The following is a 21,006-nucleotide window of genomic DNA, read 5'->3' on the forward strand; positions in this document are numbered from 1 at the left end:
TGTCCAACCTGGCCTTGGGCACTGCCAGGGATCCAGGGGCAGCCACAGCAAATCTGGAAATTCCATCCCAGCTCCTCCTAGGGAACAATTCCTGCCCAAAATCCCATCCAGCCCTGTCTTTTGTCAGCTCAGAGCCATTCCCTGTGTCCTGTCCCTCCATCCCCTGTCCCCAGTCCCTCCCCAGCTCTCCTGGAGCCCCTTCAGGCTCTGGAAGGGGCTCTGAGCTCACCCTGGATCCTTCTCCTCTCCAGGTGAACAATCCCAATTCTCCCAGACTGGCTCCAGAGCAGAGGAGAGGAGTTTTATCCTTGCCCTACGTGCACAAGTTGTCTCTTGCACAATCTGACTTTACCTGTAACTCCTGCAGATTGTTCAGTTTTATAAAACGTGTGCAAGGTTTGCGAGGAGCAGAAGGAAACTCCCACAGCATTTCCCTTTTCCAGCACAGATCCCTAAGCCCAGGTTTCTGTATTTTCCAGGAGTTGTCTGCAGGTTTTTGGAGAAAGAGCCATATCTGTATTTTTTGCCCTCTCAAGGAACACAGACCTGTTTAATACTTTGCATTTATTTAAAGGGAGCAGGGAAGGACCTGAACACGAGAATATGTGGGCTGAGCCTCCAAGAATGACCCAATTCTTCCCTAACATTATTAAATTTGAATTTTGGTTCTTATTAAACTCCCAGCAACTCAGAAGACTTTGGGGGATTCTCTCAGACAACCCAGAGCTAAACAGTGTTTCCAGAAGAGCTTCAGAGGTGTCTCATGAAGAGAATATGAACTCAATCTCTAAGTGCAATCTAAGCAAAAGGAGATGAACTTCTCTATTGTGAAAAGTGAATTAATTAAACCCCTCTTTTATTACAATTTGGGCCCATGACCAAACTGTTCAGCAGAATGAGCTCCACCAGGATGCTGCTGATAAAGGCTCTTTGTCCTGTTCTACCTGAACTCAGCAGAAACCCAACTGGACAAAAGGAGACCCTCAGCGAGGTAAAGGACAAACTTCAGGGTAAATGAACCAGTGTGGAATTCCCTGTCACACACAGATTTTTGCTTTTCTATTGATTTTAATCAATAACTTATTTGGGAGTTAAGAAACAAGCTGAACATGTTGAATACATCTCATTCCTTTCTCCATTCCATGGAAAAGCTGAGAGCTCATGGAATTCCAGACTGGTTTGGGTTGAAGGGAATTTAAAGCTCATCCCATTCCCCCATTCCCAAAATGCTCCAAATCCTGCTCAGCCTGGCCTTGGGCACTGCCAGGGATCTCCTCCTGGAGACAAGAACAGAATATCTGCTCAGGAAGCTCTGCTGTTTCCACATGAAGCTAATTCAGGTTTCTCTGTGCTTGTAAGTCAACCAAAATACACCTAAAATATTTTAGGAGAATAACTGTAATTTTCTCACTAAACCAAAGGTGCAAAACATGTTTTGACAATTTTCCTCGTGATATCCAGCACACTCCAGGTATTCCAACAACAAAAAGACATTTTGAAGTGCTGGTTTTCTACCACTGAAATAAATTCTGACTTAAAATTGGGTTTTATTTTCCTCCCCAGCTTTATTTTGGTAGAAATCAGAAGGGAAAGAAGTAAATCCCTCCCAAATAAGGAGTCATTTATCACGTTCGAACAATAACACTCCCACATTAACAACAGATTAGAGATGGATATTCAGCTCTGGAATTGCTTTCCCTACCTATGGCCTCAGCCTGTGGGTAACAAAAGCAACTTAAGTTCAGAGATGTTTTTTAATTACACATCCACACTTAAATGAGAACTAATCTCTCATTGGAAAAAGCAATTAAATCCAAGCCAAGATTAAAATCAGTGGTTTAAAACATTCCAAAGTGAAAATCAGCTCCTTGGGCTGCAGGGGCAGGACAGGGAATGTTCTGGGAAGGGCCAGGTTTGCTCCAAGAGCTCAGCCCAGCCCTGCTACAGCATTCCAAGGAAATGCATGGACACCCCATAATACACATCTTTTTTTTCCCATGTTTTATGCTCCCATCTGGGCAGTAACATCAGGACCCAGCAGAATCTCTTTCCAGGTTCTGATGTTCAGGTTCATACCCAGGCTCACCCAGGATTGCCCATCCCAATCCTGGAGATTCAGGAATCTGTCCCAAGGGGAAGTAAAATCAAACCAGCAAAGCAAAGCAGCTTTAAGATAAATTCAAAATATAAAATAAATATTAACAAAGAATTTAAAAAACTCTAAAATCAGCACACAGGCTACTGCAAAACCTCAATGGAATGGTAGGGAGTGGAACTAAATTTTCTTTAGGGCCCCTTGCAGCCCAAACCATTGTGGGATTCTGTGATTAAAACACCATAGAATTTAAATAATTCTGTATTTCTATATGCTACAGCACTATTTAGAGATACTAAAAATACAAAACATGGGAAAAGAAAAAATACCAAAACATCCCAATTATTCCCAGGACCCATCTTTAGATCTCAAAACATGAGTGAAACATTTTATTCCTACTTTAATGCAAGTGTCATTATTTGGGAAGTATTTTTCCTGGCATAATTTCCATGCATTTAAAACTTTCTCAACTAATTTTTTTTTTGGGGGGGCATAATATTTGAAACCACAGGAGAAAAATCCACCAACCCTGACTTCTGGCAGAACCTACAACACTCATCCCACTCTTGACATTTGGCAAAAATGGGATTTGTAATGTCTCTTGATATGGTTGAAAAATACTCATCATCTGTTGAGGAGGTAAATTTAAACATTATTTTTAAAAGGCTTTAAAAATACTTCAGAAAAGCTACTTAGAACAAGACAAAATGTTTTCCAGAGCCAAGGAAGTAGCTGTGATTAGGTTGTCCCTAGAAGTAACTGTGAGCTATATGGCCAATTTCTGCATAAAGAGAGTACAACATTACCCAAAGTCATTAACTGCTAGGCAGGAATTAATATGTTTACAATTCAAGTCAAGTGATAAATATGAATATAGAAAAGGCAAATACTCATTGCATCCCTGTGAATTATTAAAATTCTTTCTTTCTTTAATAAATGGAAAAATTAACATGTACAAGCATTCTGCTTTTTTGCAGTTACTGGGTTTCTTTCCTAGGCAGAAATCTTACCCTTGTAACTTTGGATAACACCTGAAATTAAAGAAAAAAAAAATTTTAAAAAGGCCAAACAAACAAAACAAGATACTTTAAAGTTCAAGTCTGTTAAACTAAAATTTTATAGAAAAAACATAATTGTCTGTTAAATGAGCTCCTGTGGAATATCAAGGCCAGGTTGGATGAGGTTTGGAGCCACCTGGGCCCATGGCAGGTGTCCCTGCCCATGGCAGGGCTGGGACTCGATGCTCTTCAAGCTCCTTGCAATCCAAACCATCCTGGGACTCTTCAGTGAGAAGAGCAAGGGGTTTGTCCTTTCCTGCCCCCAGCACTCAGTGTCCCTTGTCCCAGCCACCAAAGACCTCTGTGACATGATGTGTCAGCTGTCATGATGCCACCACTGTCCATTTGTCACCCCCTGCAGCCCCAGGAGCTCTCCCACAAGACATCAAGTCCCCCATTAGATAATCAATTGCTCAGACCTTATCTAATTACCTAACCAATCCTAACTGATGTGGAAGAACAAAACCATTTTCCAAACAGAGCTCATTGTCAGCTCATTGTCCTGAGGACAGGCTGAGCTCAGATAAAGCCCTGGTGATGTTTCCTACCAGGCTTCCATGAAAGCTTTGGTTTCCATCAGCTCACTGAGAAGTAAAACAATTCCATAAATAAATGGAGTTTCCACAGCTGGAGGGGGATGTCACAGATGGCAGGAGGCACGAGAAAGGCCACCAAAGTGACAGCCTGGAGAAAAGCAGGCTCCAAGGAGAACTTCTTGTGGCTTTCAGTACTTAAAGAGGGCTTGGAAGAAAAGATGGAGAGAGACTTTTAACTTCCCAGTGCCAGAGGGCAGAGCTAAATGGGATATTGGGAAGGAATTCCTGGCTGGGAGGGTGGGCAGGGCTGGCACAGGGTGCCCAGAGATGCTGTGGCTGTCCCTGGATGTGTCCAAGGCCAGGCTGGAGAACCCTGGGATAATGGAAGATGTGGAAGGAGATGAGCCTTAATGTCCCTTCAAACCACTCTGTGACAGGGGTGGAGAAATTCCCTCCTGAGAAGGGGCCACCAAGTCCCAGATTCTCCCAACATTCACAGCATGGCTGCATTTCCATTTCCATTTCCCAGATTCTCCCAACATTCACAGCATGGCTGCATTTCCATTTCCCAAATTCTCCCAACACTCACAGCATGGCTGCATTTCCATTTCCCAAATTCTCCCAACATTCACAGCATGGCTGCATTTCCATTTTCCTGAGGTTTCCAAACCCACAGCAGTGGGGATTCAAGGAGCTCACAGCTGCTGCTCACAAATTTCCCTGTGTTAGGACCAGGAGGCAGCAGATGGAACCAACAGGAGATGAATTTCAAACAAATCTGAGATGGGATTTTTAACCTTGGCATTTCTTTTTGCCAGCCAGGGAGTGATGGCAGCTGTGCCTACAGAAGATGGGGACAGGCAGCAAAGGCAGCTCCACAAAGGGATGAGCAAAGTCAGGAGAAGGAAAATCTGGAGACAGGGAACAGCCACTCCAAACTTTCCCATCCAGGCTTGGCCAGAAGGATGCTGAGAAGGGAAGGATGGGGATACACTCAAATTATTAGGGCACTACTTTGAATTCCCAGAAGTAAATAGAAGAAGTGCCACATTATTATCAAATTATAATTTGATTTCTGAGTTTTCAGAGATTTCATCCTTCTCCTCCTCAAGAGCTCTTGCAGTTATTGGGCTTTTCCAGGATACTGATGGACACTCCTTGGATATAAAGCAGCTGCTAATTATGCTCCTCAACCACTGCTAAGTATTAATATTTAAAGTCCTGAACTTGTTTAAAAATTGAAGAAAATTCAAAATGTGATGCTGCTTTGAATGGTTTTTAATTCAGTGTCCCCAAGCCATAAAGGACAGAGCCATTTTTCCGGCACTGTGTTTTGAAGAGCCACAGACCAAGGATTAACAAAGACTTCACGTGGCCTCTGCTGTCAAATGAAACTCATTTAATGTCATTATCAGCCTTCCCATATTTTTCAGAACACAACTTTTTGAAATATCTTGGGCTTTTAGGATTTCCAGACTTTTCAAAGTAACTTCTGTTCCTTTCTTAAGGTAAAACCCAGTCCCAGACATTTTAATACATAAAAGAATTAGGTTTTTGCACACATTCTTATTTGCGCAAGGCAAATTTCTAGGTAATTTTATTTAGAAAAAAATAAGTAAGGGAGGAGAAATTCTTAATTATGAGCATATGGCTAAATTTTAGGTGCCCATGATGCTGCAAACTGCCTCTTTATATCCCTTTTTTATTCACTGCAATCATTTTTCTCTGTCATGTATCAAAGTTATTAAGAGCAATTTTATTTTGGCACCTGCTTGGGGATTTTAGAAACTACACTAAGAGTTCATTTCTGAACATTATGGCCAAAATACTTAATTTTGGTTTAGGCTCAGAACACTGACAGAAATGGTGAGTTTAATTCTATTTGCACTGTTCATAATTTCTCTCTTCAATATTTTGTAGGATTTTCATTTTTCACTGGTTTAACACATTTAATTTCAGTTTGTTTTTTTCTGTTAAGCATTATGCATTAGGACCAGGCTTCTCTCTGGGCTTCTAACTTGAAGGCAACATGCAAAAGCACATAAAAGTCTGTATTTTTATGCTATGTTCAAATTTTAAATAGTTCAATATTTCAAATGAGAAAACCTTCCTGAGGCTTTGGGAGTTTACATTACTTTATAGCATCGAATGTTCTCCAGTTTGACAGAAAAGTTGCATTAAATCCTCCATCTAATGTAATCAATGTTGTATAAATAATATATTATTCCAGCAAAGAGCAAATAGGAATCAGATGCAAGTATCCCCATTATTTGTTGGATTTGCCTTTTTTCTGCTCATAACTTAAGGCTGGAGATGGAATTCATGCTCATCCCACATTTCATTAGGTGCTTAAATCTGAAACCATTTGTCTAAAGGCAATCAAAAGCACGACCAGATTTGTTATTGTTTATTTTTAAGCAGGGCAGGATTTTTTTCCCTTTGCCATAAAGCAGTCAGAGAGAAAAAAACCTGGAATTTGGGAAGGTCATAAAATAAATGAGACAAAGCAAAATATTAACAAAGTTGGCAGAATGTTCCTTTAAAAGCATTCCCCCACACTTCCAGTTCTTCAAGACATCTTAACAAGGATGTAATTTCCCATTTGCTCTCAGTGAGCAAATCAAACAGGGTGATTTATTATTCAGATGGGCACAAAGGATTTCTGAAATGCAGAAAAAAAAGGCTCTAAAAGCACAAGTCATCAGTAATGACGACAGCCTGAACTGCCTTTCAAATATGAACAAAATGCAGCCATTTAGGGGCTCATACATCACGTTCTCCCAAACCCTCATTTATTTCCCAACTGTACAGGCTGCATGAAAATGGAACCAGAATTTGGCATCTCCTGAGAACATCTTTATCAGGGAAGTGATTCCACCCCATGAGAGAGCAGCTCAGAATGCCCATCCTTGGAAGAACAACCAATCACCAGTTTAGTTCCCTTCCCAAAAACATCTGTGTGCTGAAAAGGAACTTTTCTGAACTATAAACACAGTAAAAATATGACAAAACTCCCACTCCTATCCCAAGAAAATTCAGATTTTCTTGATAAACATCTCCAGCAATTTGGGCTCCTGATGAGACAGCATTCAACTGGAACCCAAAATCTCAGCTTTAGCTGGTGAAAGCTGCTGTTATATTTTTCTTCCAATGATCTGTACAATGGGAAAATGAGAGAGAGAACTAAATCCTGCTCATTCTTATCCCAACGAAGCACAGAAATAACCATCAGAGCTAATGAGGTTACTCAGCATTTTTCCTCTCTGAGCAGAAAACCCACAAAGAGCAGTTCCCTCAATCAGCTGTTTAATATTTCAGCTGCACACAGGTATTATGGGTATTAGACACATATTCTTAAATCCACTTTATCTTCAAAATGTTCCTTTAAGTAAAGAGATGTGGAATTAGCACTTTACACATAAAGAACAGACATCAGCATAGGCTCAAATGAATTTTCCAAGCTCATGGAAAAGACTTATTGTAGAGCAAGACACTCCAGCAAATCTCCCAAACTTCTGCCAAACATGACTCCAAGAGACCTTATTTCTCTGCATCACAGCCAAGCACAAAATATCCTCCCCCAAAGCAAGGAGCACCTCCAAGGATCTGACTGCATGAAGACCTGTTTGAAATTCCAGCCAAGTTTGCCTTCAGCTGGAGCAGGGGAGCAGATTTAACATCCCAGATTTAACATCCCTCCATTTCTCTTCCAATGGCAGCTTGGAGGAAATAAATAAATAAACAAATAAATAAATAAATAATCAATTTAGCCCAGAAAGCCAGGCAGTTATCATCTAAAGGCATGGAAATAAACACCCAATTAATGGGAATGAAGGTTCAGCAATGTGAGAATACTTGGTGTTAGCAAAGCCAGAATGACAGCATTGGTCCCAAGTGTCCACAGAGAGAAAAGGCACAACTCTGTCCACAGCTCTGCTTCAAACCAACTGAACTTCACCCTTCTTTCACCTCCAACACAGGTGGGAAGTTCTGCCATAAATTAGCCTGGTCCTAAAGAATTGATAAGCCTGGGAACCCAGATCAGGCATGGCTGGAACTTAAATTATTCCTCCTAATATAATTTACTCAATGTAGATCTGAACATCCATTGGTGCTGGTTCATCACCTTCCTTCCCCACACTGGTGGTCACCAAAACTCCTGGTAGGTAACTCCAGCTCTGGCTTCCACCTGCTTTTCCCTGAGCTGCATCTGAACTTTCTTCCACAAGATCTTCACAGACTGTTCCAGAAAATGACATTTTAGTGTTCCACTGTCTGACCTGCATGTTCTAGAGGAGCATAATCCCACAAAGCAGTTGCTCTGCAAAAAAATCCCCCCAGGGACAGCTTTCAGTGGGGCAGTCCTGGAGCCAAAACCTGAGTGTGGGGAGGATGTGCCAGGCTGACCCTCCCACAGTCACCCAGATGTGTCCTCAGAAACTGAATGTAAGAAAAACAAATAAGTAAAACCCTGTAACACCAGGCTGTGTGTGATGAATATTTCCTAATACACACACAGGTGCCTCCCTGAGTTTATGATGCAATGAGCAGTGAGGGAGAAGGGCCCCTTACTGCACTCCTCCACTGAGAATGGCACTCAAACTCCATCTCACTGCTCTCCAATCCCTGGTTTTCCTACTCCCCCTGGAAGTCCAAGGCAGGATTTCCACCTGCAGATGTCACACAAAGGAAGCACTGCAGCCCCAAGCACTGCACACTCCTCCCTGACAGACACAGGGAGAAAAGGTCAATCTGGGAAGGTTGGACACTCCATGAGAGAGAAATAAATTTAAAACCTAAAGCAACTACAGTTAATTGTCTCCCTTCTCTTTGCACCCTCCCAGGTGCCCAACCCCTCTCTCCCCTCTCAAGCATCTCTTCAACACTACATTTCATTATGCAACAGTTGTGCTCAGCATTTTCAAAGGCTAAAAAATTGACAAATGGGATGATGAAGCATTTCCAGTTTCCCAGTGTATTTACCTCTATGTGCTGTTACAGTAACATCAAGCATGATAATCACGAATCACTTTCTTTTTCACAAAGCCTGATTTGAAAGATCCCTGTATACACCAACGGTGTCAGCAGTTACACATGAATCTGGTCCACATCAGAAAGTACTTTTTAATTCCCTGAAAACCTCCAGAAGATGCTGTACAGTTTGTAAGTGGGGCATATGCATAATGCTGTGCAAGACTAATCAGCCCTGAGACAACAGCTTCTAAATATCATTATGGAGAAGACAAGAATGATGTTTAACTGCTGCTTCTGTCAGAGACATTCTCCTTTCAAGTCACTCAGGATATCGAGTTATAGTATTTCCTTCCAGTAATCATGGGCTGGATAAACTCACATTTTCAGCTTGTGAAAAAGCAGTAGCATCTCCCACCACTGATCTGTTTGCTCTGAGGAAGTAGCCTGCATTATTTCAGACGTGGTCACCCTACCATGTAATTTTACCCACGTCTGTATCCAGGCTGCAGCCAAAACTACATTTATTTTCGTAGAGAGAAATCCACAGAGGACCCAGAATACAGCAAGTCAGCACTGGAAAAGTCCAGCACTTTCTGCTGGAAAGAAAACAGTAAGAAAAAAAAACAACAGCATGGTGGTTGCTGTTGCATCAATAAGCAGGTCAATATTTAAGTTCTTTGTAAAATAAATATCACTGATAAAATACCATGAGAGATGCTAAACGTGCTCAAAGCTGTGGCCCCTGGCTGTGTCACAGTCCCTACCCAGGGCAGAGCAGCAGGTGATGTGGAAAGCACCCCCCTGGCACCCTGTTTAGGGCTCAGAGCAGAGACAAGGAACAGAGGGAACGGAGTACCTGGCCAGGTAGCACAGGGAGAGACACGGAGCTGCCCTCTGCTGACTGCCTGCTTTGTTCACACTGCTCTGATCCATCCTGCACAGCCAGGCTGGCCGTGCTCCATCCCCGAGCCGAGCTCGGTGTGACAGCCAGAGCCAAACTGAACTCTGTGTGACACCCAGAGCCACACCGAGTTTGGTGTGACAGACAGAGCCAGACCGAGCTCGGTGTGACAGCCAGAGCCACAGTGAGTTTGGTGTGACAGCCAGAGCCACAATGATTTCGGTGTGACACCCAGAGCCAGACCGAGCTCTGCATGACACCCAGAGCCAGGCCGAGCTCTGTGTGACAGCCAGAGCCACAGTGAGTTTGGTGTGACAGCCAGAGCCACACCAATCTCAGGGTGACAGCCAGAGCCATGCTGAGTTTGGTGTGACACCCAGAGCCAGACTGAGCTCGGTGTGACAGCCAGAGCCATAGTGAGTTTGGTGTGACAGCCAGAGCCATGCCAATCTCAGGGTGACAGCCAGAGCCACAATGAGTTTGGTGTGACAGTCAGAGCCACACCAATCTCAGTGTGACACCCAGAGCCACACCAATCTCGGTGTGACACCCAGAGCCACACCAATCTCAGTGTCACACCCAGACCCACACCAATCTCGGTGTCACACCCAGAGCCACACCAGTCTCAGTGTGACACCCAGAGCCACGCGGATCTCCTGGCCCAGCACAGCCCGGTGTCCCGGCCGCTGCGGCAGCGCCGGCAATTCCACGCTGCAATTCCTGCTCCAGCTAATTAACTGCAAAAAGCACCCAGGACTCGAGCCAGTGCTTCTGCTGCATCGTGTCCCTGGATGCCTGCACTCACACAGTGCCCAGCTCGCCTGTCCCTGCCTGCTGTGCCATGGGGGCTCTGCTGGAACCTTTTGGGCTGGTCCAGCCGCTCTCCTCTGTCATTCCAAACCAGGGGTGGCTTCAGTGACCCCCAACATCAATAACCCTCATGGACATCAGTGGTGAAGGCAGGGCTGTGACCGAGTAACTCTGTGGCCCACACCTGCTGGCACCTGGGCTAGGGGAGTTTCCTGCTGGAAAGTATTTATTGAACAGCAAAACTCCTGGGAATGTCAGAATGAAACACAAACCCAATGCTTCCCAACTCTGATCAATTCTTGTGCCTCTCATGGCATTTTCTGTCTATCACTCAGGTTAAATACACACGACCTATTTAACTCCCGACTTTTTTTTTTTTTTTTTTAATGAAAACATCATTGCTAAACCCTCTGTAAAATGAGAGAAAAGGAGGAAAGATGGGCTTCAAATTCTACGCAGATTATCACGTTTATCAATCCCCTCTGCCAAACTGCTTGGCTCTGAACTTGCGTCCATTTTCTACAAGGTTTAAAAGCAAATGGGAGCAGCTACTCCTTCAGCACCTTAAACACTTTCCCTCGCAATAAAAGGCAGCCGTGTAGCTTTAACCCAGCGCTTCGCTGAAATTCCCAAAGGATCAGCATCACCCACTCTGCGGCTGCTCCACCGCTCCCCGTAGCGCGGCTGGAAACCCGGGGCTGGCGAGCAGGGCTCTGTCATTAAGGAACCCCCGCACAGAGGAACCAGAGGAACAACCGAAGGCTCTCAGCGAACCCGCGAGCGGCAGCTCCGCGCTTCTCCCCTCCCGCTCCGCCGAGCACCGCTCCATCCCCACCTCCCCCGCCCGCCCCCGCCGCCAGCCCGGCCCCCGGCTCCTCCTCCCCGCTCCCGCCCGGCTGGGGGACGCCCGCCGGTCCCGCTCAACAAGTTCCCCTCGGCGGGGACCCGGCCGAGGGGACCCCCGGACAGCGAGCCCCCGCCGCAGCCCATGAGGGCAGCGGGGGAGCGCGGCGGCTCCGCGGGCGGCTCGGCGGCTCCGCGGCAGATGCGCCCCGGCGCTCCGGCGCTGACGCCCAGCTCGCCCCGGCGGCTGGAGGGAGATGCTCGCCCAGACCGCCGCTTCTGCGTGAGCAAGCACAAGGTAAGGAAAGCGCTGAGCGCTCGCCCCGACCCCCAGACATAGCCCGGTCCGCCGGTTCTGCCGGCGGAAAACTTCGTAGGGATGAGGAGAAAGGCTGAGCGCCAGCGTTATGCAATAGCGTATCTGCCTGCCTGCGAACAGCTCCTGCATCCAATAACTTTGGTGACAGATAAGGAGAGAATATCTCGATACGCGACTTTCGTATAGAAAAATAGCAGCGTTCCTTTGCCTGCTCCCCTTCCAGCGGTGCCTGGGAGGGGAGAGGGGGAGCTGGAGGATTTTTGGAGGATGCACGAAGTGCTCTGGCTTTTCACATGGCTGATGGCGAGGAACTACCGCTGCTTATTAACTTCAGCCGTCCTAATGAAGTGTCCGTGCAGCGGCGATGGAGGAACGCGGGATGTGTTCATCCCTGAACTCGCGCTACAGCACTTCATTAAAAGCCCAACCAGCCCAAAAATCCTCCTCGGGGACTGAAGCTGCTGCTCTTCAGCGAAGCGTGCAGGGTTCTCCCGATTTAACACACCCGAGTCCCCCACCACCATCACCGAAACCGGGGATGCCGTGGGAAAACGGGACAGAAGGTGGCAGGGAAGCATCCCCGGAGTGCCAGTCCCTGCATCCTGCAGAGCATCCCGAGCTCTGCCATCGCCTCCTGCCTCCCTCGCTGGTGAATCCCAGTGCCGTGACCTCAGCCCGTGCTCACGGAGTCACGGCAGGGAGAGCATGCAGGACTGCAGCTCCATGGCATCTGCCGGGGGGGCCGCCAGGGACATCCAGCACTATATACCCAGGGAATCTATTCCCTGCTGCTGTCACCGTCTCCCGAGGGCTCTGTCCCAAGGGAGCCGTGCCCTCCTCTCAGCCACGAGTGGGAACAGGGAATGGAGCGCTTTGCTTTGACCTTGTGTGTCTAAGCAGCTTAAAACCCTGCACGGAGGAGAATTTAACTCGTTAGGCTCTAAAAACGGCAAGTCTGGGCAGACCTGTTTTTCCCAGCCTCGGAGAATCATTTCTTTTTTCCCCAGCCGAATGCCGGCAAGTGCTGAGGAAAGGCAAACCAGTAACAGGTCAGGTCTGAGATAAACTGGGAATTTATTCCCTTGGCTTAAGTGTCGGTCGTGCTCGGATTTACCGGGCTGCCAGGAATGCTGCATGTAGCAAGGTTAAAATCTGGCTTCCAGATGGAAAAACTACTAGCTAGAATAAATAAATTAATAAATAGGAATAATCACATGATGCAACTGTGTCCTAGCCATGGACTGGGATTAATTTCATGTCTAATTTCAAGCCAGCAGAACAATAGGAAATGTAGGAAATCAGGGAGAGGAATGGATCTCCTCACTCTTGGTGTGATGCCTCTTGGTGTTCCACCAGCCTGCTCGTGCCTGGCTGTCTGGACTACGATGATCTGTTCCCTCCGAGTACAAATAACAGTTCTTAGTTAAAAGCTGGATTTTTCTCCTGGCATTAAAAATTCATATTTAGATGAAAATATCTCAGAGCTCAGGTATGACTAATTTATCACCTGGAGGGTGATATTCTGCTATACAGTGGTGGCATAGGGCCCAATTCCAGGAGAAATCCATAATGTAGATTGCTAATCCAGAGACTCAGACTGAATTGCTTTAATTCCAACAGTTCTAAAATAAAATTCCTGCCCCAGAGTTTAAGGTGCTGTTGCACTGCCAGCATCCTCCCTTCACATGATGGGGAAAGCTGATAGTAAATCAGCTTTTTTAGGGCTTTTCTGTAAGGATGTTACAATGCCCTTGATGAAAAATGTTTGTTCTTTAGGACTCCATCATTATTAACGATGTGTGCTTTTAACGAGATGCTGGAGATAATTCTAATCCTGGATGGAATCAGAGCTTTTCCCTGGGACTGACACATAAAAACCCAGCTGGGCAGGAGCACCACAAGAGAAAGTGCTCAGTTCCTTATCAGGAGGGCCAGCACTTAGCATTCAGTGCACCCCTGTACTAACCGAGCTCACAAACAACGAGCTCGTAAGATCCTGGCTGCCCTTCTCCCCAGATAACCACTGCACTGACAGAGCAGTTCTGCATGAGGGGCACACACAGCATATTCTATATTCTAATCTAGGTATCCCTAACTCAGAGAAAAGAGTGCTAAGTTCAGTGGAGAGGAGCACAGGGAAGGAGGATGTGGTTCAGAAGCCCAGGAGCTGCCGAGTCACGGAGCGCGCGTCCCCTCCCAGCCCAGCAGCACCAGTGACCAGACACCACTGGGCACCACAGGACACTGCCTGGAAACCCAAAAATCCAAACCCAGCCAGGATTGTACAGAAGGCAAGGAAATACCAACACTCATGTTTGCTTCTGGAGGATTTAAAAGCAAACTTAGCCATGCCGTGACGGATGTGGAAACCAGTCAGGGAGACCTGTGAGCTCGCCAAAAATCTCTGCTAAAATGTAAGGACACCTCCACAGAGCTCCTGAGCTGGGATGTCTCAAGGCCATTCCTTATCCAAGCACAGGACAGGGAGAACTAGGGATGTACAGCCCCATAATTCATGCCCTCTTGAGGAAATGACAGTAAATCTAGAATATCTGAGACCATAAAAAATTCACGTGATTATCTGAACTAGCTATTAATAAAAAGCTCTTATATTCTGCTTTATGACAGGCACAGTTTAAAGAACTGCTGAAAATTTGACTAACATATTAAAAAACATGTAAGCAACAAATCTGTTTTATAGCTCAGTACTCCCTTGTATTTTTACCAATCAGCTTGCAAATTAAATAGGCTTTATGAAAATGAAGTTGTGAGCATATTTTAAGGAAAAAAATCATCTCAGGGTGGTAAATTCAATGGGGGCTCCACATTCAGCCTTCTGTAGACTGGTGCTTGGTGAGAAAATCCTAAATAACCTCTGAACACACACAGGTACGGCTCCCTGGGTACTGACACTCGATTTTAAATTGTTATTGACCACACAGAATGTGCTCAGAGCATTCTCTTATTGTAGTGGCACATCCCCATTTGAAGGTGTTTACTCCAGTTTTACTACATTCAGGCAGAAAAGTGATCCTAACACTCCTGAGAACAGTTCACCCTGTTCATACTTTTGCTCTGTGTCAGGGTGATCAGTGCCTGAAAACTGCTTCCCATTAAGACATCCCAGCACAAGTCCCCCAGGCAAAGAGAGCTGACATAAAAATAACAATTCAGTGATCAAACGGCAACATTTGATGTCCTCTTTGCCTGTTTTTCTCCCCCTTTAGCGGCACAAGACACTGAGCCTGTTTTTACTCCAGTTTTTCCAGCTAAATCCACTGGGTTTGATACAGAGGAGTCTAGAGGAGTAAGGGCCATTTTCAAAGTCTGAATTCACAGAGATAGATTAAAAAGACCAAAGGTCTTCAAGTCTTGCTGTGTTCAGGTGTAGATCCAAACTTCTAAATCATTACAAGAGATTTCTGTCCTGGCAGGGAAGTGTTGGAGCTGTACCATGTCCCACTGCCCAGAGTTGCTGACATCTGGTCTCAGACTCAACTCATACCAAAAATATCTGTTAAACATCTCAGAAGCCCCAGCTTTAACTCGTGTTTGTGACATCCATGGGCAGGAGAAGCAGGTTGCTGCTGTTATTTTTGCCTGCCCATGATTGCTGGAGCAAGCCTATAAATAAAGCCCATGTAGTTACCAAATTAAACCAGTTTAAAAACAAAAGCAGAGGAAGCTCTTTCCATCTGGTCTGAATGAGGAGGAATTGTCACAAGCTCACAAAAAAAAGGGGTTACTTGTTTTGTGTTCTCCCTGCTTGTTTCACAGCTGCCCTTCTCTCCTCTTCCATTTTTTCTTTCCCAATTCTCGTCTCAAGGTTGTGATCGCATTGCTTGGAACAGTTTTGGTGAGGTCAAAGCTTATAAAGCCCAACCATGGTGTAAATTACTTTTTAAAAGCTGCAACAGGGGCTCTCTGATGCCCAAGACAAAGAGGTGTGAATTCAGGACTGTATTTTAAAAGTTAATAACACATCAGGTAGTTTTGGTCTGGTTAGTTACTTCTTGGGAGAAGAAGAAGAAGGAATTCAGTAAAATCCCTAATTTTGGTGTTTTTATCTATGAATAAGCACAAAATCTACAACAAGCCCATAGTCTCCTTCCAACCATTATTACTTGGTTGTTCATGCCCATTTTGTTATTATATTCATTATTCTCTCCTGCAAACAGAGAAGAGAAATGAATGAGGAGCTATCCACGAGTAGAGAAATTTAACTTGTGGATCAGTTGAATACATTCTGTGTATCAAGGCCATCGGCAAATAAAACACAGCGATATCTCTGCAGAGCTGACAAAGAGACAGATAAAACATCCCACTGCTGGAGAGAGTAATTCAGCAGAAATTATGCTTGAACTGCCTGCTGACAGTGATAACACTGATCCCTTCTGGAGACTGAGCCCAAATTGCTGAATTCCAGAGGAATCCGTGGGTTTTAGTCGAGCAGGTTGGTGAGAAGAACGTGGTACATTCCTGCATTCACAATTTGTAATAAAAGCACCCAAAGCCACAAGAAAAGGGATGCAAATTATCTGTGATGCCTTCCAAAAAATATCCTTGAGAGGGTCTTTAATTATTACTTTAATAAACTTCCTAATCATCCCTGTCACCAACAAGCCATCCTAAAATCCAGAATCACAGAGTGGTTTGGGTTGGAAGGGCATTGAGGATCATCTCATTCCAGCCCCCTGACATGGGCAGGGACACCAGGTTTATTTTAAAATCCTATTCCATGTTATCCCAGGTCCACAAAACCTGGGAACAACGTACTCAGCAACTCCACACTGTATTTGCTTCCCTCTTCATTCCCCACGTAGTTCTTCCCACGTGGCACCAAAACTGTTCCCTGGAACGAGGAATTTCCATCAGCCCTCTCCCAGAATCCTCCTGTTTGATGAAAATTTGGGATTTGGGGAATTTAAGACAACTTCCTCTCACACAGGACTTTGGTTTTTCCTTCCCAGTATTTCAAAAGCATCTTAGATCCAGCTTTGAGGAAGCTTTGCAGCTTTAGGGACTGTAATTCCCCTCAGCAACTGAAGCTTTTTGCTCTACTAAAACTCTTTTTGGGTAACTAATGGGAATTTTTGTACAATGCCCTAGCAGGAGTCAGACTGATCTGTGCAATTCCCCCAACACCAGCATGCTCAGATCCACCGGTACTTGGATAATTCAGAATTCCAGCAGAACCAGAACCTGCCTGAAAGCAGAAGCTTCAGGAATGTGCTCCTCTAGAAGGTGACAAATGACACAGCTCTTATTTGGTGGAGTGCAGTGGAGCACAGAAACACATCTAGACAGATCCTGTTCCCCAATTAACATCCTGCTAATGATGTCAGGTTTTAGACCTGAATTACCCAGCTGAGTTGTTTAACAACACTTCACACCCTCCCAAGCTCATCTGCCTGGATCCCTGATCCCAGCAGGACGAGCTCAGGGCTCTGACCCCAGCAATGTCACTGTCACCTCCCATTTGCAGGGAGCTCCAGCAGGACTGGATCACCTCCATTCCCAAGGGAATGTTCTCATCTGCAGAGCAAAATTAAGGATGCAGGATCAGAGCCTGGAGCTGGGACCTGCTTATCTGCTTTATCCTCTTCACCCAATGCTTGAAAATCTCTGGTGAAGGAACAAAACCAGCTACAGTTCCTGTAGGTGCTCACAGTCTGGAAATCCCTGGAAGTGTCCAAGGCCAGGCTAGACAGGGCTTGGAGCTGCCTGGGACAGTGGAAGGTGTCCCTGCCCATGGCAGGGGTGGAATGAAATGATCTTTAAGGTCTTTTCCAACCCAAACCATTCCATGATTCTGTGTTCCCAGCACTCAGATCCCTCTGTGCAGAGCTCTGACAGTTTTACAACCCTGTTGGTCAAAGCTAAAGAGCAGCACTGTTTTTTCCCTGTCATTTGCCTGTTTGTTTTTTTTTCCTTAAACACCCACAAAACCTATTGATGTCAACTAAGAACAATTAAACTTAGTATTCAACAGTAATGCCAATAAGGAACTGCCTTAAACCCTTGTTTTTAACAGCCTGCCCTTTAAATTATTTACCAGAAAGTCCCATAAAAATGAAAAACCTTCCAGTGCAAGTCCTGTGGCTCTTGGACTCCTGCAAGCCAGGAGAGTTTGAGCAGAACTATCAGAGATTCTCCTAGCAACCCCTCCTCAGCAGCATCTTGCTCCTCCTCCTCCCCTGGAGCAGGGACAAAGCTTTGCCCAGATTTACATGGCAAAATAATTCTAAAGAATAATAAATATTTATCAAAATAATGCTAAAGAAACCTTCCCTCCTCTGTCCTCAGAGCCAGAGCTGCAGAGCACAGGGAGAAAAATCAGCATCGCTCTCTTAGCAGTGACATTATTTTTTCCAGTCCACTAAATCCCAGCAAATGTTTGAGATCAGAACACTCTGATTCACAGGGAGTATCTTGTGACATTGCATTTGTTCCACTGGGAAGTTAATAGTTATTAACTCACCCCATAAGTCTACACTGGTTTTAGTGCAAGTGCAAATCTTCTGTTAATGGTGCTACTCCTTGCAAAATTCTGTTATGGGGAAAATAACCCTTCTTTTCCAGAATGTTATCACATTGAATGGATTCCTTTTAATTTTATGCACAGAACAATGTAGGAAGCAACAAAACCTAAGTATTATTAAAATTTGTGTTCCAAAAGCATAGTAGAGATGTCAAAATTAAAGAAAATTGCCTCTACCAGCTGCATTCAGGGAAACTGGCTTGGTTTGTAAGGAAAATTTTAAGTAGTTTATCCTCCAGCAGATTCCTGTTTTATCTAAAAGTCTCCAGGCTTATTAAATCGAACATTTTATTTGTTGCCACTTAGTTCTGAAGCTGAAGCTCACAAGAGCATTTAAAGGCATTTATTGGGTATCTCAGCCATAAGCTATTATTTTATACATCATTCTCACAGAGCCTGCCAAAGGATGGGAGGGGGGAAAAGACAAATCCAGTGCCACAGGATCCTGCTAATTCCAAAGGAAGACTTCCAAGGCACTTGGAAATGCAGCAGTAAGGATGACTTCGGTATTGAGCAATAAATAAGGAAGTTCAAGAGAGAGCAAATTCAAGTGCAGCGCCTCAGGGTTTCAAAACAGAGTTAAAAAAAATACTGGCTTGACATTTAGCAGCACTGCTAAGTCTGTTATTCTACATGAATGATTCTGTGATGAAATAAAGACAGGCTGGGTTACCCCATCAGTTTTCCTAATAATCCTCTCATCAGTAATTTTTTATCCCCTACAAACTGGGAATACCTGCACCCTCAGATTTATCTGGAAGTCAGAATTTCTCCTCAGTCCTTTTTTATTAAAACCCTCCAAAAATTCCTGACACAGGCAAAGTTTCTGCAGACAACTTTTAAAATTAATAACTGCCTAAGATAATTCATGTTTTCCAACATTTTTATCATGCCAGTCTTATTTACTGGACATTACTTTTAGGATGATAGTAAATAATTTTGAAGTTTTTAACATAACAACACTGTCAGCTAATTAACAGTTAGATTCCTTCGAAAAGAATAAAAAATATTCATTTAATGAAGCTAAAATGTGTGGGATATTTAGAATTAACATCAGGTTTCTATCCTGGATTTGTTTCTATGAAGTAAATCTGAGTTTCTTCCTGCTCTTTATTTTTAACAGCACAATTGGATAAATATTCCATGGATACACTTATGACTTATAGACATCAAATAGTTTTTGAAAAGTAAGTGGTTTAAGGTGGTATTTAGGCAGATAAAATTATATCTGAGGCAGTGGAGATTTCTCAGGAGAATGTCCAGCCTGGAAAGATCCAGAAGCCTAAAGATGCTGCAGATCACTTCCCATGCAAAAAGCCAATTATTTGCAATTCCCTGCATTATTTTAAGCCAAACCATCCATCCACAAAATCCTGTGTGCTCTTAATACGTGCACAGATGTTTCCAGCTGCTTCTCCAAAGCCTTCATTAGCTCTGGAAAGCCAAGGACTCAAATCTGTGCCTTTCACCTGCATTTGGAACCTGGGAAGTTTAAGCCCACTCTGAGTATTAACACATCCTGAATCTGCTTCTGTGTCATAAAACTGACAGAGACAAAATGGAAATTGCAAGGTGAGTTCCAAATCTCCTCTCCCCTCATTAACCAATCAGTCTGGAAATTCCACCCTGTAATTCTCCTCCCTGAGCAGTGACTCTGCAGAGTTTGGGATGCACAGTGAAGGTCCTGCAAAGATTTGTGCCACCTGAACTGGTGGTTTCCATAATTACCCTGAAGGTTTTATACCCACCCAGAGCTTCTCTGTGCATCACTTTTTAGTTATTGTTATTATTATTATTATTTGATAGTTTATTTCCATATTTAAACATAGAGGGATGCTGCTTAAGGGCAATCAGGCACAAGTTTATAAACAAATCAAGGCTAAAAACTGAAAAACTAAGCTTGTGATTACTTAAATATTTAGTTTAGCAAATCAGCTCTTTCTTTGGAGTAAGTACAGATAAAAAGTTGAACTCTATTATCTGCATATAATTGGCATCTGCAACTAAAATTTAGATTCAAAGGCTTTATTACCCCCCTGACAGCATGAGCCATAAACTGAGAAACTCCAGCTCAGTTGTTTCCTGGAGTATCCAAAAATCCTTGAGAGATGATGCTGTGGCAGGGCCTAAATAAACCAAAATAGGATTCTACACTTTGACCAAACCAAAAATGAAACCAAACAGGAAATATTTTATCAACTCTTCCCTGTGAAGTGTTTAACTCACAATTGACTCTTTGCTCAACTGTTCTTTTATCAGCTGAGCACAGAGAGTTCCCCTCAGAGACACTGGGATCCGAGCAAGGCTTCAAAAAAAAAATCGACTTCTTTTGGTTGTTGTCATTCTTAATCACAGATATCTCTAAAATTATTACTCCCAGCTACTAGTGGGAATAAAAAACTCTGAAATTCTGGATCAGCTAAATCGATCAGGCCTGTGCTGTTGGGAAAGGGAGACAAGCAATTTGGTGAAGAATCAATTTATTGGCTATTAAAGACATGCTTAAAATTAACTGCAGAATGAAGTTCTTAATTTATCTGCTTTGGAAGAGATCTCCAGACTCCTGGTCCCAAACAAACCCAGGCATCCTGCAGCCCCCAAAAATGATGGGATTCAAGTGGGAGGTAAAAGAATCTGAAAATTGAGACAGCTCACAGACACTAATGAAATATCAAGCCAATACTTGAAAATAAATTGCATGTTAATGGATCCTGCTGTCAAATAACCAAGTGCCCAAAAACTCACTTTGACACCTCTGAGCAATCCTAAGAGATGGTTCTAAAGGGTGACTTTCAGAGCTAACAGCCAATTTTTGTAGCTCTTTTGGGTAAAAATGTGGCTTTTTCAGACACAGTTACTGAATACTTCACATCTTTGTGAATGCAACATTTCATTGTTGCCACAATTTCTGGGAGCTCAGAAATTCCTA

At 44.1% G+C, this 21,006-nt stretch overlaps 2 protein-coding genes across 3 annotated transcripts in view; one reads left to right on the forward strand and one right to left on the reverse strand.

The window, feature by feature from the left end:
* DOCK1 (dedicator of cytokinesis 1) overlaps positions 1-21,006 on the reverse strand; it is a 246,904-nt gene that overhangs the window by 118,831 nt on the left and 107,067 nt on the right. The gene's annotated exons all lie outside the window — the stretch shown is intronic.
* Positions 11,267-21,006, forward strand: part of INSYN2A (inhibitory synaptic factor 2A) — a 38,818-nt gene continuing 29,078 nt past the window's right edge. The window contains exon 1 of the mRNA XM_033065522.2: positions 11,267-11,515. The gene's annotated coding sequence lies outside the window, so the exon portion shown is untranslated. The remainder of the gene's footprint in view (positions 11,516-21,006) is intronic.

Source organism: Catharus ustulatus, chromosome 8 (assembly GCF_009819885.2).
Source record: "Catharus ustulatus isolate bCatUst1 chromosome 8, bCatUst1.pri.v2, whole genome shotgun sequence".
NCBI classification, from domain to species: domain Eukaryota; kingdom Metazoa; phylum Chordata; class Aves; order Passeriformes; family Turdidae; genus Catharus; species Catharus ustulatus.